We start from the raw sequence: 16328 nt of genomic DNA on the forward strand, positions 1-16328 counted from the left end.
AGCTGCAGGGGGTCCCTATACTGAACACTGTTCCCACATTTTCCACAGGAGTTCATCCTGGAAGATATCTCGCTGCTGAGGGTGACCTGGGAAGCAAGGGAGGGTAGTCTACTACAATGCGGCTTCCACTCTGGCCCATATGCAGCTTACCTGTGTGCAACAATGGTCCCTCCGCCCCTCATGGCACAGTGGCACGGACATGTTGGCCTGACTGGGACAAGGACCACAGTGGCTCTCCCAAGAAACCTGCGCCAGCACATTGTCCAACTTCTGGATGAGACCTTTGAAGGGATGACTGAGGCCAATTACCGTTATGTGAGAGAGCACATCATCACCCTATTCCGCATCTAGGCATGCATGCAGCCCTAACCCTCCTCGCCCCAAGAGCCTGCACCAAATAACTTCCTTCCCAAAATAAAAGCCACTTACCAGGAACCTTCTCTGTGTTTGTCCTTCCCCAAGCACCAGCCGCTGTGACTGGTTACCTTCCTCCTGGCTTGAGAACAGCTCCTGGGTGCATGCATCTAGGGATTCCGGGGTGTCTTCCTCGTCCTCAGCACCCTCGCTCCTGCTTTCCTTCTCCTCCTCCAGCATTGTCGAACTGGGCTCTGAAGTGTCCATGCTGGTCCTCAGAGTGGAGGTGGGGTCGCCCCCAAGTATCGCGTCCAGCTCTTTGTAGAAATGGCAGGTCATGGCGGCACCACCTGAGTGGCGGTTTGCTTCGCTGGCTTTGCAGTAGGCATTCCACAGCTTCTTCACTTTAACCCTGCACTGCTGTGTGTCCCGGTCATGGCCCCTTTCCATCACGTCCCTTGATATCTGCCCGAAGGTATAGTAATTCCTATGGCTGGAGCGCAGCTGGGACTGGACAGCTTCCTCCCCACAAACACTGATGAGGTCCAGCACCTCGCCATTGCTCCATACTGGGGATCGCCTGGCACGCGGAGGCATGGTCACCTGGAAAGATTTGCTGAGAGCACTCCACACCTGGCTGAGCAAACAGGAAGGGGCTTTTCAAAATTCCCAGAGAATTTAAAAGGCGGGTCTGATGGTTGTTCACCTGAGGGCAGGGCAGCAGAGTTCAAAGCGATGACCAGAGTGGCTAGAACAGGAACTGTGGGACACTTCGGGAGGACGATCAGAGCGCATTAACAGACCAGGGTGTCCACGCTGGCGCGGTGGTGCTCCAGCGGGGGCGCATCAAACGTTATTCAACTCGCCGAGGTGGATTACCAGGAGCGCTCCAGCCACGGAGTCCGGGCGCTCTGCGTGCCTTGCCAGTGTGGATGCGTCGTGAGTTAGGGCGCCCGGGGCTGCTTTAATGTGCGTTAGCTCGCAAGTGTAGCCATGCCCTTAATTATAGTGGCACTGTTGCACCACTATAATGTATAAATAGGGCAAACTTCTGATCTTATTTACACTGGTGCAACTTCACTCAAATCAATGAAATGGCGCTAATGTAGCTGACAGCACAATTTAGACCTATGTGTATAAGTACTATAAGATGTACGTTTTGTAGTATTAGGACAGGTCCAACTATTTACTAAAGAATACCCCAAGACTCACTACAGTATAACCAATAGAGTCATTGCATGGCAGAAGATTTTATCAAATAGTTTGTGTTTTTCAAAATTGTGGAGTCTGATTCCACAGCCCTTACTCACTGGGGCCCTGATCCAACAAAAGCATTTAAGCATGTGCTTATCTTTAAGTATATGCTAAAGTCTATTCCTTTTCAGCAAAGCATTCAAGCCTGTGTTTCACTTTAAGCATATACATGAATCCCATTGACTTAATTTTCCCCAAATGTTTTAATTTAATTAAACATGTATTTTCCCTAGACTACTTATTTTTGGGTAACCAGAACACCAATACAGAAAGGATTGTTCAATGTCAGTAGCTCTGACTGAGAGTATAACAATAGCTTGGCTTCGTCTGTTGCAGAGCAGAGCCAATAACTATCATAAACATTTTATAGAACCAAAATGTGAAAAGATCCTTTTTTTATTGGCTGTTAACATGCTTGCCATATTTAATATTACACCAGAGAGTTTGCTTTCAGTTACAGTTCAGGCGTATATGTCTACCTTTCAACCTTGATGCAAAACTAATGGCTTCTTATAAAGCTCAGTCATGGATGAGGCTTGAAAAGACAGAAGGGACCATTTTTATCTTGCTGAAATCTACATCTAGGTGGATAAATTAACTGAAAACCTAATGCATCAGTGCTATAGCTCTTGATGTCTGAAACAATCTGTAAGATGTTAAAAATCACATTGGAAACTTTTTTAAAAATAGAATACCTTTAAATCCAATTTATAACTTTGGTTGTGGGTCACTAGGGTACCTTTGCTCTTGAAAGTAGTTTTTAAAACATATATTATTCTCTCCTAAATAGCTGGTTTTGCTTCATGATGTCAGCAACGTAATTTGACCTCTAAATTTAACAGGCATTTCTTATTATATTTCTAAATCACGCAGTTGTCTCCCTTCACTTATTGTCACTGAAATGCCATTTGTGGAAGGAGAAAGACCCACTTGCAACTGAAATTTATGAGATTTACAAATCTGGTTTTTATGTTTCAGAGCTTGAAAATTCAAGGAATTTAGTTCTGTATGAGCTACATATAAAGGCTCACAAAAGCTTCCAAGGGCCTGATCCAACTCCCATTAAGGACAGTGAAAAAGTCTCCTACACACTTCCTTGGAAGTCTGATAGAGATCTAAAAGAGAAGGGGCATCTAGAGAGTCGGGACTTTGCAGTTCCATTTGTGGCTCTTCCACTAACCCATGATGTGGTCTTGGGCAAATCATGTAGGGTTGGATTCTATCACCCTTCATTAATGCTGAGTTGCATCTTATTCCTTGATTAGTCTCACTGACCAAAGATGTGGCCCTGGATCTTTCAGTTTACCCTTTTGAAAATGGGTATAACACTGAACTACAGTACCATACAGGCCTGGTCTGAGATTTCCTTAATGCTGGTAAAGCACTTGGAGAGCCTTAGGTGAAAGGTGCTATATAAACTGAAAGCCAGCTCATGTCCCCTTTTTATCAGTCTCAACAGAAGGCCAAAGAGTGAATGAGCCATGGCCCATAGTAGCTGCTCCTGCTGGAGTATGATTGAAATGCATTGGGGGGACAGCATGCAGAAGCTGCCATGCAGTTGCCTGTTCTCTATCTATTCTATGACTATGTAGGGAATGTCAGTCTCCAGTGCTGTCAGCTCTAACATTTTTCTTAAGCACTTGAAATAGAATTTTGAAGTCTTTATTACAAACATTGTTAACCAAATACCTGTTGACAAAAGTATGAAGCTGAAGAGTGTGTAAATTGCTCCGACAAGCAACTGCCCTCAATTTGTCAGTACAGAGGTGCTAGGAGGTAAGGTCAAGTACATATGGGCTTGTTCATTCTCTGTGGGTTTTTGTGCTGGTTAATCATTATATTCTTCCAGGTAAATCTCACATTATTAGTGTCTACTTGAGCCCCAAAAGGATTTTAAAATAGCTTGAGTGAAAGGAGATAAGAGGTAGTAATTTAGGGATGGAAATCAAACTACAGCATGATACATTTAGTGGTTCTGCATGTCTATTTTAGACTCTTAATTGTTTTCACATTCTTTTTAAAGAAATGACCTGCTATCTATTATTCAAGGATGTTTCCATGTATCTCAGTGTGGGGGGACATAATTATCCACAAGAATTAAACTGAATTGCTGATTTACAGACTAGACTGCAATCAGAATTTGATTTCATATACCACTATTTTTAAAGAACAAACTTGTGTTTAAACTTCAGAAATTGCAATACAATATGTCCTTGGATCAAGGAGACTTATGCTTTGTTAAGTAAGGGGCAAGTTCTGCCCTCGTTTACACACATGGAACTTTCATTGACTATAATTGCCTAGCTTCTTATACCCCAAATTCTATAGAATAGATAAGCAAGGGCATAATTTGGCTCTGAAACAACAGCTATTAAAAGTGCTTAATTATTTGGACATGTGGTCTGATTTCGATATTTTTAATATCGATAAGGAAATGTTGTAAAGGGGTGAAGCTTGTTTATTAGAAGATTAAAAGAACTATGTGAACGCAGACCTGTGGGGGTGGGTTAGGGAGTAGAATCCCATGCAGAGATACAGAGCTGTTTCCCTAACTCTCACGGGCAGCCCAGTTTGGGTGGGTCTCATTAGTTCCAATTCACAGGATCAAAAGGCTTAGTGTCTCTTTGTGGTAAGATGTAGAGAGGGAGGGACTGGAAGTCCTTTAGACTGGAATCCTGAGAATAACTTTCCTGGCAAAATATTTAGGTAAGGTTTGCATTGACCTGTTTAGAAGTATAATTCCCACCTGAGGGTTTCGTGGTTTATGATCCAAATAAAGGCAAAGTCCAGGAATGGATAAGCTTGGGCAAGTGTCTGTTATGTATATGGGATAGGAATTTCAAAAGTGTTCAGGCTAGGCCTAACTTTGCTCCCACTAAAGTCAATAGCAGAAGATTTAGGTCAAAACTTTTGAAAATCCCACTGATGAGGTTTACAAACAACTCACTAAGGCCTAGGTAGGGGAAAGGCTGGATCAGTAGTAGGCCAGGAAAGTGCCACCCCTCAGGTGAGCATGTTCCTGGGGAAAGGAATAGTATAAAAAGATCTCCAGTAGCCCAGGCAGGGTGGAGAGAGAGAATCCATTTCCAGGAGAAATGCTGCCCACAGACAGGAGGAGAAGCAACAGCATGCACCAGCACTCAGACCCTGGGGGTTTGGAGCACAGGACTATAATCAAACAGCAGCCATGCCCCAAACTGAGACATTGGGTGGGGTAGGAAGTGGCCCTGGAGAAGGTGAACAGGAAGTGGGCCAGTGTAGACCAGCCCACATTGTCACATTTTGAGGACCCTGGGTCCCCCTATCCTCCTCAGATTTCCTTATGCCTAGCCCTGTGGGCAGGACCAGGGGCTTACCAACCAGGAATCTGACCAAGTTGAACTCCATCCATGGGTCCTGGACATACTGCATGAAAAGAGAGACTGGGGCAGCAGGCCCTGACCAGTAGGCCTGCTGACTGAACCAGCAACCCTACTATACCCACCATTCATTTTTAACACTCATGTGGAGTCTGTAGAGTCTGTATACCCTGGGAGAGGGTCTGGTGGTGCAAAATCCACAAGGATTAGAGATTGGCTGGGTCAGTAATCTTCCCTTCACTGGGACTTTCAAGGTGAACTTTGGCTACAGCAACCAGGAGATGCAATGATTCAGGGCATTTTCTGAGCTCCCTCTATAGATGAGTCTTATTGTGAGCATGTGTAGAGCTGGCAAGACAGCCTTTATGAGGAAGGCTGTAATGGACAGGGTCGCCCATGTCTGCCTAAGACAGGGTATCAGATTTGGCCTGACATAAACCACTCTACCAGCAGCCACCCACATCTGACTTACAAAACTTCTCTCTTCCCCTGTACTCCAGTCTTTGTGTGGGTAACATTGTAATGAAACCACAGCTTTGTAAGTGGGCTGAAAACATTTTGTTTATACTAGTGATGGCTGGAAAAGAGAAATCCCTTCCCCTGGAAAAAACCCTCACATTTTTGAAAACCCTGAGGAAAAATCCTAACTACATCACTTTCCACAGGGTGCAAGTCAATAACTGGGGTGCAGAAATAATCCCATAATTATGGCAGTCTCCTGTAGTCCCTCTATCTGAAATTAGCTGGCCTTAATCTGCGGAAATTCCAAGTACCAGCTGCTTTGCCATTGGGCTATCTTCCTGGAGTTCATGGAATTTGCACCTTTCTGTGTCTGTGGGCATGACTTTATCTTAATTAGTTGTTTTTTGTTAAATGACTTTAGTGCATGTGAAAGGTGCCAGTCTCTTTGACATCTCTGGAGACTGAAGTCCTCCATTTAGCCATGGGACAGGAAGATCATGAGAATTAACAGTGAAGGATAGGCCTACATGCCTGCTTGTGGCTCAGAAATGGGATATTTGCCTAATAACTTTACAGCTCTTCTCCTCTGAGACTGAGTAATAGTCTAAACCTGATGGTGCAATCCCTGAAGAACCAGTCTGTGGGGAAGACGTTTTGTGTACTATCACCTTACACATGAACTCCTTTGCCAGTATTATAGGAGCAAATGTTCACACTAGGGAAATCCAAGGCCATGTCTACCCTAGCATTTATGTTGGCAAAACTTTTGTGTTCAGGGTGTGGGGAAAAAACAACACCCCCTTGAGCAACATAAATCTTGCTGTCATAAGCACTAGTGTGCACAGTGCTATGTCAGTGGGAGACGCTTTCCCGCTGACATAGCTACTGCTGCTTGTTGAGCTGGTTTTATGATGTTGACAGGAGAGCTCTCTCCTGTTGGCGTAATGCAGCTACACAAGCGCTCTGACACCGGCACAGCTGGATTGGTACAGCTGTGCCACTGGAAGCTTGTAAATGTAGACATGGCCTAAGATTGTCTGCAAATAGGTGGCTTAATTCTGCATGGACAATTATTCCTATCTCTAAATACCTAAATGGAGATTACTGTCTTGTATATAGGCATGATCATAATTGTGTCAATAAATAATGGTAGGCACAAAACTGTGCTTGCAATTTTGTGGATGCAAGAGGAAGTTAAACTGAGGCTGCTTTCAAAATTCAGCTTTATGTTGTGACAAAGCTCTGTCCTTGCCTCCGTGGGTCCCATGTTTCTTGGCAGATTTCACTAGGCTCAGAGGCTCACTGTGACCCTGCACGTAACCCTTCTTTCTCTAGGGACAAGGGTCACAGTCTACTGAGCCACTTTCATCATAAGCCAGCAAGGGAGGTGAGGAGAAGTTATCCTTCCTTGCACAGTCTCTGTTGTCTCCCAGTCTCAGTGATCAATCAAGGGGCAAAGGTGTGTGTGGGGGGAAGCCCAGGCCCACCCTCTACTCCAGGCTCCAGCCCAAGGACCCTAATAGTATCAGCACTGGTAGCTGACCTTTTAGAAATATGACATGTACAATTCCCTGGGCTACTTCCCCCACAGCGGCCCTCACTTCCTCAAGCTCCACTTCACCCTTACCTCAGGGCCTCCTTCTTTGTGCCTGATATGGTGTGTACTACTCAGCCTCTCCAACAGCACAACTTCCTTCCACAGCTCCTGACATGCACACCCACCTGACTGGCTGGGAGGGTTTTAACTAGTTTCAGCCAGCCCCTGATTGGCTTTAGGAGTCCCAATCAACCTAGCCTTCTTCCTGCCTTCTGGAAAGTTCTTAATTGGCCCCAGGTGTTTTAATTGACCTGGAGCAGCTGCCATTTCACTTATCCTGGTACCAGGGATTTGTTTAGCCTGGAGCTAATATATCTATCTTCCACTACTTTTCTATAGCCATCTGGCCTTGCCCCGTCACAATGTATATGCAAGTTAAGTTCAGCATAGTACTCTATTACATACGTATTATTGACTTGCCAGATATATTCAAAGATCCCAATATTACCCATCATTACTTTATAATAGTCAAAATCTAATTTAATTCTGATTTCCACTAATATTCTGGGGATATACATCTTCTAACAGATCACCTTTCAAATGATTTTTTCTATTCTTAATTACAGAGAGCATCATCTGCCCAATTAGGAAACTGGCCAAATGAAGCTTAAACATTTCACTTTCTGGCATCTTTAATGTCAAATATATAAATGACCTCTGAATGAACCAAAGACAAGCTTGCAAACAAAATGTTTTATCAGGTAAAACCAGTGATTTTAACCTTGAGCAAATAATAAAGCAAGGACAGTTCCCTTTATCAGCAAAGTGGCAGTCTCATCTATCACCTCTGGGTTTATGATGCTTATGACTGAAGTGTGACAGTGATAATGTGCAAGACTTTCTGCTGTAAATCGCCTGATCTCTTAGGCATGGGGATCTTGTAGAGCACTACAGGCAGTTTTGATGGATTTCTCTGGCTCGCTACATTCTCCAGTAAGCACTAGGGAGCTTCTGCAGCTGTTACTGCTTGACAGCTCCTCGCTTTGTCAAGTTCTTCCTTGTGTGCAGTTAACAAAGAGAATTTGTGCAATGGCTCCAGAAACACAAGAGCCCCAGTCTGACATTAGCAGATGAAACCGTCAAGCAATAAAAAGAGAGCACCCTTTATTTCAAGGAGATTGTACTGTTTATAAAGCTGACTTGACACCTGCCCTTGATATAGTTTATAGGGATGATTTTATAACTCTCCAAGGTCTGGTTCCCTCTCCTCACCCAAAAAACCCAGCTCAGGTTTTTTGTACATAATCAAAATACAATACTTAAATCCAACAATGAAATACATGGTGATTCCTGCTCCCTCGTCCCCTGCTGAATTATACTTCTGGGAATCTGTTAAGACTTTACAATTGTGTTAGATACTTAGTGCTAGATCCTCAACTGGTATAAATCAGCATAGCTCCATGACTTCGGGATTAGTCCCTATCAGGCTGGGCATTGTACAAATACAGGCAAGACAATTCCTGTCCTAAAAAACGTAGTGTAAAAGACACAAGAACAGACAAAGGGTTGAGAGAAAAGACTGTTCATCACTTAATGCACTAGCTTAGAGCTTGGGAGACCTGTGTTTGTTCCCCTGCTCTGCCACTGACTTCCTGTGTGACGTAGGCAAGTCATTTAATCTTCCTAGGTCTCAGTCTCTCATATGTAAAATAGCATAATAGCATTTCCCTATCTCACAGGGGTATATAGTGAGAATAAGTACATTAAAGTTGGTGCAGTGATTCAATACTATGGTAATAGGGGCCATATAAGTACCTAAGATAGATTACAGAATACGAATAAGTTTACTGCATTGATGACTGGCACAGACTTGTTATATGTTTTGTGCCTTTAAAAAAATATAATGCAATTGGGGATCAATAGCACTACGCTAATTTACATCAGCCAAGGTGTTAACTCAGAGTTAGTGGGAATGGCCAAAATTGGGAAGTTAGTAAAAATAAGGGACTAGAAAAAGAAGAGAAGGGGAAAGTGCACAATTACAGATTGCCACATGCCTAACCGTGATAGGATTTTTGTTGGTATCATGGCAGACATGAGTCTTAAGTAGGGATTTGAAGGACGTGTCCTGGTATTTAATTGGGCCTTGCTATTGTTATACAAAGCTCACTGCCATTAACTTTATGGGAAAGAATTACAATGCTTGTAAGTAGATTAAAGAATGCAACATGCGTTTATGCAAGAGTTAGAGCAAAAGCTAGATTGTTTTTAAACTTACTTTTTAATCTTAGTCGTAACCTTGTAGTCCCTAGATGTAACATTTTATATTAGCCAAAATCAACTGCTTCTATATTTTATTAAAAATCAGAAGATACTTTCCTACATTTATTGGTGATAGTCATAAAATTCATATTAGAAATAGCACACAAATGAGTCCTTATCCATAAAACCATTGAAACATAACATGACATTTATTACCTATGGTTCATAATTAGACTCACACGCTCTTGTATACACATTTATTTCATTCATTGAATGTGAGTATTTTGAGACAAGCTGGCTGTCTACTTACAGACTGAGGTTTCTAAATTAAATTCTTCCCCTCTCCACTCCACTACTTTTCAAAAGGTGTCATTTCTGATCGAATATTTCATCTAAACCCTTGGTTTTGCAAAGATATTCTGTTTGGGGAGAGTGTCACTGTCTATTGATTTGGATTTCAGTTTTCATCTCATTTACAGTTGAAGTAATTTATAGAATCCATCATTATCACTACCTTACAGAGTTTTAATTACTGAAGCATTTATCTGTAAATCCATTTGTGCACCTTCATTCTTCAAAATAAATGTGATGAAGATCAGAATCGTATTCAGTTTAAAAATATAAACTTCAGATTTAGAAGGGACTAAGTCACAAAAATCAGCTCCAGATGTGACCTGCCCCAGGTCTGGGGTTAATCAATCACTAATCATTATTATTTCTTTGAATCCAAGATTTTGTCTTGAAAACTGCATCCATCTTAGGATAAATTGTACAATTTGGGATCCAGATCTGAACACCCCAAAATTTGGTGGTACATTCTTTTCTGATTAGTAATTTGGGTGAGTCAAAATACTTCCCCTCCCCCAAAGACACAAAAACATAAGACTTTGGCTTTTTCTTAATTTTTTTCATTGGCTTCAATTCTTGGCAAGCCCTGTGCTCAACCGCCTTATTTAAGGCAAGCAAGACACAGTTAATTTTGCAGTTGTATCATAGTCGCTCTTCTACGGGTAGCTGCTGCTGTACAATATGGCTTTATCTTTGAGTTAATTCCCATTTCTTTGACTGAATCAAGTGGCATATGGTCTTATCCCTATAAATACCAGGAAGTAGTTTGGAAAGTACAGGTAGAAAGTCTTCGAGTCCCATAACTCCCCACCTAAGCACAGCTCCATTTACTGCTCTCAATCAATCTCCCTCCCAATGAATCCTCAAATTTAACAGTCATTGAAGAGGCAGGAGATGGCAGAAGCTGTAGGAAAGATGGGCTTCCCCAAACCATGGTCAGGTAGAGAAGTGGGAAACTCTCCCTCTACTTTTAATGGAGGGAGGGGAGCTGTGCTCTCCCTGAGTTTAATACCGGTTGAGCAGATTGTATGAGTGAAACTGAGAGCACAGTTTTGCCCATTAAAAGCAAGCCAGTACCAGTGGGCAGGTTTGTGCTCTCAGTTTCACTCATACAATCTGCTCAACCGGTATTAAACTCAGGGAGAGCACAGCTCCCCTCCCTCCATACCACTGCAATATGATCACCCTTTACGATGCAACAGCACTCACTACCATGGTAGCTCTTTGCTTCTTAGCACTAAAGAATGTGATCTCTTTTATACTTGTGTTTTAATCCTGAAAGCTGGTTTCTGATACTGCACAAAGAAGGAAACCTGCATGATATATGAAGAGAAGGATTTGTCTGCAAAATCTGTCCATTTCATTTCAATTTTATCTGTCACACTGATTCAGCTGCATCTAAGTAAAAGCTCTCTCTGTACAGAATAAGCAACAGATAGCATTGGTGATGAGCTGTGAAAGACAGAATTGAAAGGATCCAGATGTAGCTTCAAAAAGAGGGAATCATATTAAAGTCCAGGATCTTGGAGTAACAAGCATGACACCAGCAGCAAAGAGAAATTAGAAGTATAGCTTTATTGATAGTGGTGGTTCACCAGCAACATTTTGCTGTTTACAGCTATTTACAGTATATAAATGATAGGCCTGCATGATTGCTACTATCAGAAATCAAGTCCTCGCCTGATGATGATTTTGGACCTCAAACTAATCTGACCAAAAGTATGGGCCATTGTTTTACTTGTATACGGTATTCTAATTTTCTTCTTCCACTCTACAGGAAGAGATTTATTTGACATATTAAGACCTAATATTTGTCAAAACACTAATAAAATGCCTATTTCTTATATAGCACTTTTCATCAATAGGTCTCAAAGCATTTTACAGTCTTTAATTTATTTATCCCCACAACATCCCCGTGAAGTAGGGAAGCATTATTATCCCCATTTTACTATGGGGAACTGAGGCACAGAGAGGCTCAGTGACTTGCCTGAGGTCACACAGGAAGTCCGTGGCAGAGCAGAAAATTGAACCAGGTCTCCCATGTTGTAGCCAGTGACCTAACCACTGAACCCTACTTCCTGTTCCCTTAGGTCTAGATATTAGACATTTTAACCTTAATTTGTAAAACTTCAATCCAAAAATGCTGTCCTTGTTGTCCTTTAAATGAAAATAATGCATCCTACATTTATATAGTACCTTTCAACTTAAAGTGCTTTACAAACTATATAAAGGGTAAAATTTTATAAGCTCCTGAGTGAATTAGATTCTTAAATCCCATTTTCAAAAGAACTTGAGGGCCAGATTTCAAAAGGTTAGGTGCCTTTGAAAATCTCACTAGGCACTTTCTGCATCTTTAGGTATCTAGATACTTTTAAAAATCTGGCACTTTTAAAAATCTATATTCTAAACAGAATAATGTTATCTGTTGTTGAGCCACAGACACAATGAGGTGACACTCTTTAGCAGAGTTCAACAATACTAAGCAATGGTTTGGGACAGGAAGGGAAGAATAATTTTGTATCCCACTAAAAAGGTAGAGGAAAGTTTTAGTGGATAGAGTGTAACTATCCAGATGGGAATTAGATTAGGATACTGGGTATAAACCCCTCCTTTTATAAAGAGGGCCACTCTAGCTCATGACCACAGAAGAATAAGAAAACTTCAGTTTGTCTAACCTAGTACATGGCATCTCCACCAATATGGCATCCTCAACCAGCAGTCTCGGATATGAGTTTAAACGTGACTGTCAGTGATAAGTGCCACGTACAGTATTGTATCACCAGCAAGCACTTACGTTTTGCATGGAATCTCCCATTCAAATATGCTGACCCAGCCCACCCTTGTTAGCTGTTGATCTTTGATAAGATCACAGCTGGAGATGGTATTGCTAGATGATTATATGTAACATCTAGGTTTTACGGTTCAGATCCACATGCATCTGTAGTATGGAATGTTAAATTTGTTTGAACCCTTATACCACAAAATATGTATGGAAAATAAAAACCAAACCAACACATTGCAGATTCCATGCAAACATCAAAATAGGTAACTAACCTCATTTTTAAAAAATGATTTGAAAGCAAACAAAAAACTGTGGCCAAATGGTACAAAAGGCACAACTATCATTTTAAGCTGATCATGAAATGGTAATTCAAATTCAGTAAATAACTTAAAAAATAATCACAGAAAATAGATGATTTCCATGTGCGTCTGTATTGTGCCTCCCAGTCAAACAATTCCATATATACATTGATCCAGCTAAACGGAGACTAGTAATTATGCGGGTCTAACCCAAAACCCATCAAAAGTCTCCCATTTATTTCACTGGTCTTTGGATCAGGCTCTCTTAATGAAGATTAAAAAAAAGTTTTAAAATATTTAGGAGAAAAAAGCTCTTTGATTTTATTATATCAATTCTGAATTTATGCTATTATTTGCCTTTCAACTGCGCTATGTTAAGTGGAATCATTTGAGGTCCCTAATGGAGCGCTTAATGTAGACTAAATATTATCAGGCAGTATTTGAGAAGAACTTTTTGATTAAAGCAAATGAAATAAAGCTCTTTTGTTGCTGCTCAGTAATATGGAATGGGGGATAAAGGATGGGGTGTAGTAAAATGATAGTTGAGATAAATGAGGCTGCCAGGACATTTGAGCTCATTGTGAGGTTTTTATGAGTCCCTTAGAAAGCGTAAGGATGGTTTTTACCATCTCAGGTGTAACAATCCTCTCGGCTAAATGAAATTGTCTGACCCAAGATCCTTGAGTTAGATACTCTGACAGAAACTGCTTAGTATTATATAGTACCTCCATCTGCGACTTCATTGAAAGAAACTCTTTTTCACTGATTAAAGGCTTGTTTATGGTCAGCTCCCCATTAAATCTTTTCATTGTTATTCTTCATATTTGTTCTCCTGGAAGGACAGTGAACTAAAAAAAGATATTTGCTACTTGCTGTGACAGGGTCAGGCCAGATGGCTACAGGAGAGTAATAGAAGGCAGATATATTAGCCCCAGGTTAAGTAGGTCCCTTTTCCCTGGGTAAGGTAACAGGGAAGGTTCCAGAGCAATCAGGAACCTTCTGGAGACAGTTAAGACACACAGGCTGATTAGAACACCTGCAGCCAATCAAGAAGCTGCTAGAATCAATTAAGGCAGGCTAATCAGGGCACCTGGATTTTAAAAGGAGCTCACTTTAATTTGTGGTGCGTGTGTAAGGAGCTGAGAGCAAGAGGCACTAGGAGCTGAGAGTGAGAAGGTGGACTGTTGGAGGACTGAGGAGTACACGCATTATCAGACACCAGGAGGAAGGTCCTATGGTGAGGATAAAGAAGGTGTTGGGAGGAGGCCATGGGGAAGTAGCCCAGGGAATTGTCGCTATCTCACAGCTGTTCCAGGAGGCACTCTAGACAGCTGCATTCCACAGGGCCCTGGGCTGTAGAGGAGTAGAGGCCCAGGTTCCCCCCAAACCTCCCAACTCCTGGTCAGACACAGGAGGAGTTGACCTGGATTGTGGGTTCTCGAAAACAGCCAAACTAAGGGCTGCCGTGAAGCTCCAAGGTGAGCAAATCTGCCAATAAGTGCAAGACCCACCAAGGTAGAGGAGGAACTCTGTCACATTGCCAATACTTAGGAGTAATCTGAGTAAATACTAGGTAATTTAACTGGCAGATGTATTACTCTACTGGGTTTTGTGAACAGTGAAATCTTGTGGCTGCAGCATTAGAAAAGACCAGGAATATCCTCAGAAACCAGATTTGGAGATAAGAGCACTGCAAAAACAAAGCACTCATTATTAATGTAAGTGATGTAAATTTTGTATAGCAAAAATAAAATCTGCCATAATGCGCTCAATTCAGTAAGCTTTCCTTATATAAAAATGAACTAGCCAAACACTTGCTGGCCAGAAATCTTAGAGTAGGAACTTTCTACAACTACCATTTATTTCTAATACCTAAGAAGGTTGAAAGCCCTGTACTTAAAGACCCCAATTCTCACTCATTTTAGGTCACTTCCTGGCAGGGTAATTCTACGTCAATCACCTTGGGTCCTCCCCACTTCTGTGTATTTGAGATGAGCACCAAACTTCTGAGCCAGTAAACCCCAAGGAGTCTGTTCTTCCCCCTTTCAGAAGACCAGTAACAAACTACAGCATTATCCCTCTTATCCCAAGCGATGGTTGATTGCTTGTTTCCTCTGGCTGAAGCCCACACTGCTTCCCACAGTTCCTATTGGCTGGGAACGCAGCCACTGGGAGCTGTGGGAGGCCATGCAAATGTAAACAAACTTCCTGGCGGCCCACCAGTGGATTACTCTGATGGGCCGCAGGCTACCCACCACTGGCCTAACTGCAGCTATGCAATGTGAACTCTATAAATCAAAGGCATAGCCTGAGAAATTCATAAAACTCCAAATGCCACAAGGTTCATGGATACTTTCAATGACATTTGAGGCTCATTGAGATCCACCACTTCTGGTATAAAACAGACTAATAGTTCTAATTATAGAACTAATTATAGAACTTTTGTTTAATAAGTTGTTTTTGCTAAAAGCCCTCTAGCCTGGTCATCTCCGTCTTTGCTAAAGTCATGTATCACTTTCATCTCTGAAGAAAGTATTTCTTTTTTGTAAACACTGTTCAAAGAATTGGTTGATTGTGCCAAATAAATAGTTTGTGTTCATTTTATAGCTGGAGCTGGTGGCATTGTCTGTAGTTAAGGTTGCCTAACACTTTCCATTATCAGTATACAGAGCAATGGTCAAAATAGTCAGATCCCATAGGCTTTATTATCCTGTGTTTGGGGAGGAGGAACCTCTTGTAAAAGGTAGGGTGAAAATGGGAAAAATGCATGTTTGCTGGAGTATGATGACTTACAAGCTTGAGATAATGTATTGCAGCAATTTATTTTATTTTAATGGTGCAGAATGGGAAAGTGCTAAACATGTAATTTTTCAGTCATTTCACACATGCCATCAGCAGCATAATTTGAAAGGATAATGATTTACAAACCACCTGCTATCTGGCAGCTGCTTAAATATCTACATGTGAATGGAATATGGAACAAATTGGAACATTTTAATTCCCCACTGATGTAATAGTGTCTATTCTCCTGGAGAATGCTTACTGTACAGTTCAATGAAGTTTGATTCCTTTTCGTTTGAAGTAGGCCTAAAGAGACTTTTTTTTTTTTAATAGGCAACAAACGAGGGGAATCTTCATAGGTATTTACAATTCTTGTTAACTTGGTGCCAAATCACTGACTATTAAAAGGTGGGAAAATATGTCAGATGAGTAAAAAGTGGAGAGCTTTGGAAATTGTCAGAACAGAGAAAGGCTAATAGAATGTCTTCATATGTCAAAGACAACAATATTTTCTTTTGAGGGAAGTAAGTTAAACCAGCTCAGACATATGGTCTGATCAAGACTTCATTTTACTAAATAGCAAAACTCCCATTAACTTCACTGGAAGCAGGATCTGGACCACAACAGTACAAAGTGAATAGTGAGTTTCTCATCATCTGTAACATTTAGACAGCTGAAAATGTGGCTACAGGATGATTGCTTTTTATCCAAAATCCATTTATACACGTGTGCATCTATTATACATTTAATAGAGAAAGGCCGAAACCAAAAGTTGGTAATTGACACTCCAGAACTTTGGGATAATTGTTCTTGGGATCTGGATCAAAACAGAGTAGCTGTCTTGTATCTCTGTAGTGGACTAAAAGCCTGGATCTGAATGCCCCAAAAGA

The sequence above is a fragment of the Lepidochelys olivacea genome (assembly GCF_965140295.1).
Source record: "Lepidochelys olivacea isolate rLepOli2 genome assembly, chromosome: 8".
Classification (NCBI taxonomy): domain Eukaryota; kingdom Metazoa; phylum Chordata; order Testudines; family Cheloniidae; genus Lepidochelys; species Lepidochelys olivacea.